The sequence below is a fragment of the Pinus tabuliformis genome, chromosome Q, assembly GCF_031772625.1.
Source record: "Pinus tabuliformis cultivar Carrire ecotype Pingquan chromosome Q, CPIR1, whole genome shotgun sequence".
Lineage (NCBI taxonomy): Eukaryota > Viridiplantae > Streptophyta > Pinopsida > Pinales > Pinaceae > Pinus > Pinus tabuliformis.
In genome coordinates this window covers 667,725,315-667,732,205 of record NC_142296.1, presented here as the reverse complement: position 1 = coordinate 667,732,205, position 6,891 = coordinate 667,725,315, and positions in this window count along the sequence as shown.

Genomic DNA, 6,891 nt, shown 5'->3' with positions numbered 1-6,891 from the left:
CCCTTATATTCAATTTTTGGAAGTCCTCGATGTTCTCCATCATTGAACTCTTTTGTTTGAGATTTATCAATTGGCTAAAAAAGGTGTTGCTTTTTGTATCCTCATAATGTGCTATCATTTCTTCCATAAAAATCGCCCAAGTGACAATTTTTTTATGAAAGCAAAGCCATCGATACCATACAAAATGATTTGGTTCCAAATATAGAGTTGCAATGTGTACCTTTTGTGTGTTTTTCACTTTATGGAGATCAAAATATTGCTCCATCTATAGTATCCATGTTATGGGATCCTTGCCATCAAACTTCCTCATATTGATCTTTGGAACATGGTGGGTCTTCAATCCAATGTTAGAGTCTATGAAATCATGATTAACATTTATTTTGTTCTCATCGTGAGTTTCCTTTACTACCCTTTCACCATTAATAAACATTTCTTGTAGCAACTTTGTAAAATCTGTCTTCAAATCTTCCATTTTGCCTTCCATCTTAGCTTCCACGTCTTTCTTTAAACCATCCATCTTAGCTTTCATGTCATTCATATTAGCTTCCCTGCCTTTCTTTAAACCATCCATCTTATCTTCCATGCCATCCATCTTAGTTTCCACGCCTTTCTTTAAACCATCCATCTTAGCTTATTTTACTTTTTGTGAGAGGGAATTTTGTTGCACCTGATCTCGTAATTTTGATATATCATGTTGCATTTCTTCCTCTTCTTCATGAGTCATGCTAAATCTTTCAGATTGCTTACTAGGTGTTTCCATTTTCTTTTTGGGGCATCAAGTAATGATAATTATACTTCATTATACCCTTTAAATTCCTTCAAACTATTTTTTCAAACCAAACTTATGCAAAATTTTAAAAAAACTACACACCTTTTCTCACTTTGTAGGAACTCGATATTGAATCTGATGTATCTCTGAAATTTCGAATCTCCAAGGTTTGAAATTATGAACTGTGGTAGCCCTCTGAGTCCTCTTTCCAACACCACCAGTCTGATCGAAATTGGATTCTCCAAGAAAGAGTTATGCCCAATCTCCCAAGATGACCTGATTATACACTTTTTCAGTAGAGCGAACTTGTACGAAGTGCCACGTGTCACTATTTCAACCTTCGAACCTAAAAACAATGCACAAAAAACTACAGTCCGTTCTCTTTCTATAACTTCTTACGAAATTTCAATCTGATACTCAGAGAGAAAGTTATGACGATTTTCCCAAGGTCACATGTTTGGGATGTAATTCGGGAGCCTACAAAAACCCTAACTTCCTTAAATCATATCTCCTAAAATATAGTGAGACAAGATCTAAAATTCATATCCGAGGATCATCAAGATTTCGGCTTAAATGGGTTTTTTTTTTGGCTTATGAAACGTCGCAGAAAAAAGTTATAGCGAAAATTCTACGATGACCTGTTTGGAGCGGCGAAACCCTAGAATCCAAAGCTCTGATACGAAATGTTATGAACTTACTCACAAAAGAGAGAAAATATAGATCAACGACTTCAAAATCAGCCTCATTGAAGGGGAAACCTCCTTTACATTACACAAATGAACAATTATTGGATGATACAAATGAATAAACCTACTTTCTATATATAGGAGTCTAAGGGGTCACAATATAATCAAAGCTGACATAACAATAATAACAATAGCGAGCTTCTATGGGGCACACTAATAACAATATGGGGACAATAAGGGCACAATAATAACAATAAGGGCTACAATGACAATAGTAATGGGGGAATCACTAGTATTATAGGGACCTAACAACAAGCAATTATCATCAAAGAGATATCTCCTAATCCTAATGTCCTAGATTTCTCAACATGGTATCAAAGCTAAGGTGACAAAATAAAAGAAATGGATTCTCATCAAGGGACACTCAAGCATTCAAGGACCAAAAATCAAGAAGGGAATCGAAAAAAAATTAGAATAACATCTTGAAGTTAAGATCTGCAAAGAAGCGTCAAAACCCTACATCAAAGAAGAAGTCTACACCGGAAGAAGTTTTGGGATCCTCGCTCAAATCATCATCAAGGAAAAAGGACCACAAAGACCCTACATCTACTCAAGTTGAAATGATATAAGTAACTTGAAGTCTATTCATCCCAAAGAAGCAAGCTCAAGGACGTTTTCATCATCATCAAAAGTTCTAAGGCAATCTCCCGCTTGTTGAAGCAAGGATTTCATCTAAAAAAAATGTGTATCCTTAAAGAAGACCATCCAAGAAGCACAAAGACATCATCAATCATCATCAACAAAGGGATCAAGTTGAAGAGTTCATCTTCAGTTGATAAGTAAGTACCTTTATTTCTATAATTAAATCTAGTAAAATGACTTCATTTTTCAAGGAGAACAACAAGTTGGTTAGGTTATCGAACTTCCTTTCATGGAAAAGGAGGATAGACTTAGTCCTCAAGGAAAATGAAGTTATTAATCATGTCAATGGAAAAGTATCCAAACCATCTAAATGGCAAGCACTATTTAAATATATGAAAAAGGATCTAAGGGCTCAAAGGATTCTCATATAATCCATCAAAGATTCCCTCATCCCCTATATAGCAGCGTTGGAGACATCAAAAGGGATATATGACAAGCTAGTAGCTTATTCTTTGAAAGCATGACAAGAAATATCATATCATTTGTGTATGATATATACACATTTAAAGCATGAAAGGATGAAGGGATGTCTACATGTCTCTCTAAAGCATCTCAAATAAGAAATCAACTTCAATATCTGGGAGAGATGATATATGATAAAGAAATGATCACCATTGTTCTAAATGCACTAACTAATGAACAAGGTAACCTCGTATCAAATGCCTATGAGGAGAAGAAAGTTACCCCATTCAATAATTTGTGGTCTCCATGCAGGATAGAAGAAAACAAGCTAAAGGAAAAAAATGTTGAAGGATCAAATGAATAGGTTTAAAAATTTGCTAGAAGGAAAGGAAAGTTTGGGAATTTTGGTCCTAAAAGAAGGAAGAACATGGCTAAGGTTCAATACTATGGATGTCAAGAATATGGGCATTATAAGAGAGATTTCCCAAGCTAAAAAGGGAAAATAACAAAAGAGGAAGAGAAGAATCCCATATCACCAAAGAAGTGGAGGAAGATGAAAAGAAGAAGTACAAGAAAGAGGAAGTAAAAGGTTTCTAGTATGACTGGTATAGTCTTCTTCACCTAGTTCTTTTCAATCTTCTGCTTTTTAGTTTTTTGGTTGTACGATATGGCTATCATAAGTCACTAAGGAGCATGATAGGATGCATCATGGCATCATAATAGCATTGAAATCAAGAGCTCGTGACATCATCATAAGAGAAACATGGAAGAAAGTTGAAATAGAAGTCTATGGCAGTCACCTATAGAAGGTCACAACTCTTGGTAACCTCATTAGAAGCATAAGTGGTACTTATGAGAAGAAGGAAAAAGTAATCTAGTACAGAGCTCATCATACATCAGTCAAAAGGAAACATTTATTGAATGTGGATACTCAAGATCCTTTGTTCAAATCTTCATTGGAAGATTCACACTTTAAATGAAAGCAAGGGCTTCATTAAGAATTCCAACTTGTAGGAATTCGTGGGATGATGGTATGATGTTGAAAAAAGTAAATCAGGTCAAGGAATTGAAGTTCTTTCAATCAAGGAAGCTGCTGAAAGAAGTCTAGATGACCTAAAGGAAAATGAGGTATGTATGCTTGTATTTGATAATTTAGAGTCGTGTCATATGGTTGCAGGTAACATGGATGAATGCTTAATCTTGAGAGCATGATAAAAAAGAAGGAATCTCCTCCTTTGAAAGGATGCAGGAAGGCATGGATCAGATATTGGATGAAAATCAACATAATATGTCCTCATATGAAATATGAGGTGGTTGACAAAACTAAAGGAACTTTAATTGAAAGTTCCAAGAAGAAAGAGTGTGAAGAAAGAAAGGAAGAGATCACGAAGAATGCAACCATGGAAGAGGCAATCATCATCCATTTATTGAATGATTTGACTATGATATCTCCATGAAAGATATGAAGGCATTAATGAAGTATGAAAAAGGAGACCCTTGACAATGTATATCTTTTGGAGATGTGTCAACATGTGTGTGGGATGTTGATGCTAACAGGAAGATGTCATGATGAAAGACCATAAAAAAGGTAATTTTGATTTAACGTTCATTTCATATGATATCTGGATGGGATTATGTAGGGATGCCAAGGGAAGAGCTGTGGTTGTCTTCCACCACTAATGACCATATAGCGAGATGAGAAATCCTTAAGGAAACATGCCATGAAGAAGGCAGCATGGCATGAGGAATACCATATATGGACTAATGGATCACTTTCCACTGAAAGGAATGATGACATGATTGACATGACTCATGGATGAAAGTGATGAATGGCATGTGCCCTATTAAGAAGTCCCAAAAGATGTAGGCTCCATGAAAAGGAATAAATTCATGACATCGAAAGAAGGGGTCCTACAAGCAGTTAGTTGTCCCTTGATCTCCACCTAGAGAGTTATTGGAAGCAAGTCCTTGGTTAAGGGAAAGCTTGGTTAGGTCCCTGGTTAAGAGGGAGCTTGGGCACATTCCTTCACAGGAATGGGTATATCCTCCCTAGTTAAGAGGGAGAGATAATCACGTCATTCTTGTCTTTAGTTGGGAAGAAATAATGGAGGATTGGATAAGCATCTGACATCCGATACTCTTTGAGGATGTGGTAGGGCATCCAAGATAAGAGTGCTTGTAGAGGACCAATATTCTTTGAGGGCTTGGAATCCAATATAAGAATAGTCCTAGTGGAACACACTCTGAGAGAAACTGGGTGGGGTATGTCTCGCTAGCATTGTGCTCTATCTTGTGGAGAGATAAATTTTTATGTCAAGGCATTGATATGTGACAATGCTATATGATATGATTCTATACAAATGGATTACCAATCTGACTGTTCTTATGATAATTCTTCAGATTGAGAATGTCCAAGTACCTTGTATGGATTATGCATACCTACCTAGTTAAGAGGGAGCGTTGAAAGATGTAACTAGGTTCGGTCTTCATAATGACATGTGTAAGCATGATTTTATGTAATTGATGTAAAGAAGAAAATAAAATTATTTTAATGCTTGAGTCATGGGTTTCATGCTCGAGGAATTTTATTTTATAGTTAAGGCTCCCATTGTGAGCCTTTAGGGTTGGTCATCAAGTCATAAAGTCTAGGGAGTCAATGTCATGTATTAAAGACATGCTACATATTGTAAAAAGTAATTTTGTTTGAGTCATTAATACTCTAAGACCTCTTCACAAGCACTCCTTCATGTCGACCCTGAAAAGAAGATGGAGATCTTTCTATAATGGAAAGTCAACCTAACCTATCGTTCAATTCGGCTTATTTCCAAGAGCATATCACTAAATATAGAGTGATCTCAACCTCACTAAGGACACATTCAATCAAGGATCTGAAATAGAAGAGAAGGTGTGAGAAACCTAGGAGAAGGAGCCTCACATCGAGCAAGGAGAATAAAGTAAAGGAGCCAAAGTATATTGTTTTGTTTTTGGGTCTGTTTTGGTTGATTCCTCCCACATGTGTGAAGAAGGGAAGTATTGTTTGCTACTCAAGGAAGCTGGGTTGTTACGACTGTCCTAAAGGATCGAATCAAGAAAGAATAATAAGTCTTTCATCAAGCCAAGTTAAAGGAGAAAGTCATACTATTCAAGCGAAGGAGTTTAAGGGATCAAATCACCATCTATCTCTCACACATGTTGCAACTAGGGTTTCTAAAGAGGTCGAGGGTTGCAAGAAGCTGAAATCTGAAGGATAGTTAAGAAGGAGGGAGAAGCAAGCAGTTTGATCATCATTGACTCAAGGAAGAAGAGGTCAAACTAAGAAGCCTTGAGACTTGGTCTTGGAGAGGTTAAATAGGTCAAGGGTATTGGTAATTGAAGTCTCTATAAGAAGAAGAATTCATTTGGGTTTTCCTCTCAAGTTGGAGAGGTTTTGGCCCTGGTTGTTTGCCTATATTTCGTGTCTCTTGTCTATTTATTGTTTATGCTTTGGTAGTTGTTTGATGAAGAAGAACACTATAATAATCTAATTAAAGAGAAGATCATAATTTAAATAAGTAAAAAGAATTCACAAGCAGTTATCATCAAAGAGAAATATCCTAATCCTAATTCCCTAGATTTCTCAACCATACATTCCCGCCATCCTCAAGCTATTGGTTGACTTCAACAAACCTTGGACTTGTTGGTTCACTAGCTCAAGAATGGAATTCTTTCACAAATGAGATGAACCTTAATGGAGTCAAACTAATAAACAACAAATATGAGTTGATCTGGAGTTGGGATTCTACCTCTAGAAAGGTAAGAAACCGCCTCGCATATGATGTGATTACCCATTTAGAAGTTGCATCGATTTTTAGACGGAAGAACAAATTCAAATGGAAGTGGCACATCCCCAATAAAGTAAAGTGTTTTGCTTGGATGGTTCTTCACAACAAATTTTTAACCTCGAACAATTTAAAAAAAAAAGGCTTCATAGGGCCAAGTGCATGTTGCCTCTACAAACAGAATGAAGAAACCACATACCATCTCTTTGTGAATTGTAGCATTGCCCAGGAAATTTGGAAATTTGTTCTCCAATTTCTAAATGTTAGAGATAATATAACTGGAAACTCTTTTAATGATCTGTTGCGCTCTTGCGTGAAAAAATTCCATTATATCTTAACCCTGCCTATTTTTTGCATGGGGCATATGGTTGCTTGTAAACAACATCATTTAAAAGAAATCTAATACTGTCATCTATCCTCAAGTCTCCAAAATTATCTATCTCTTCAGGAAATACATGCCACTCCAAATATCCACCAACAAGAGATGTGCACCTTTTCCACGTATTCCTTTTTA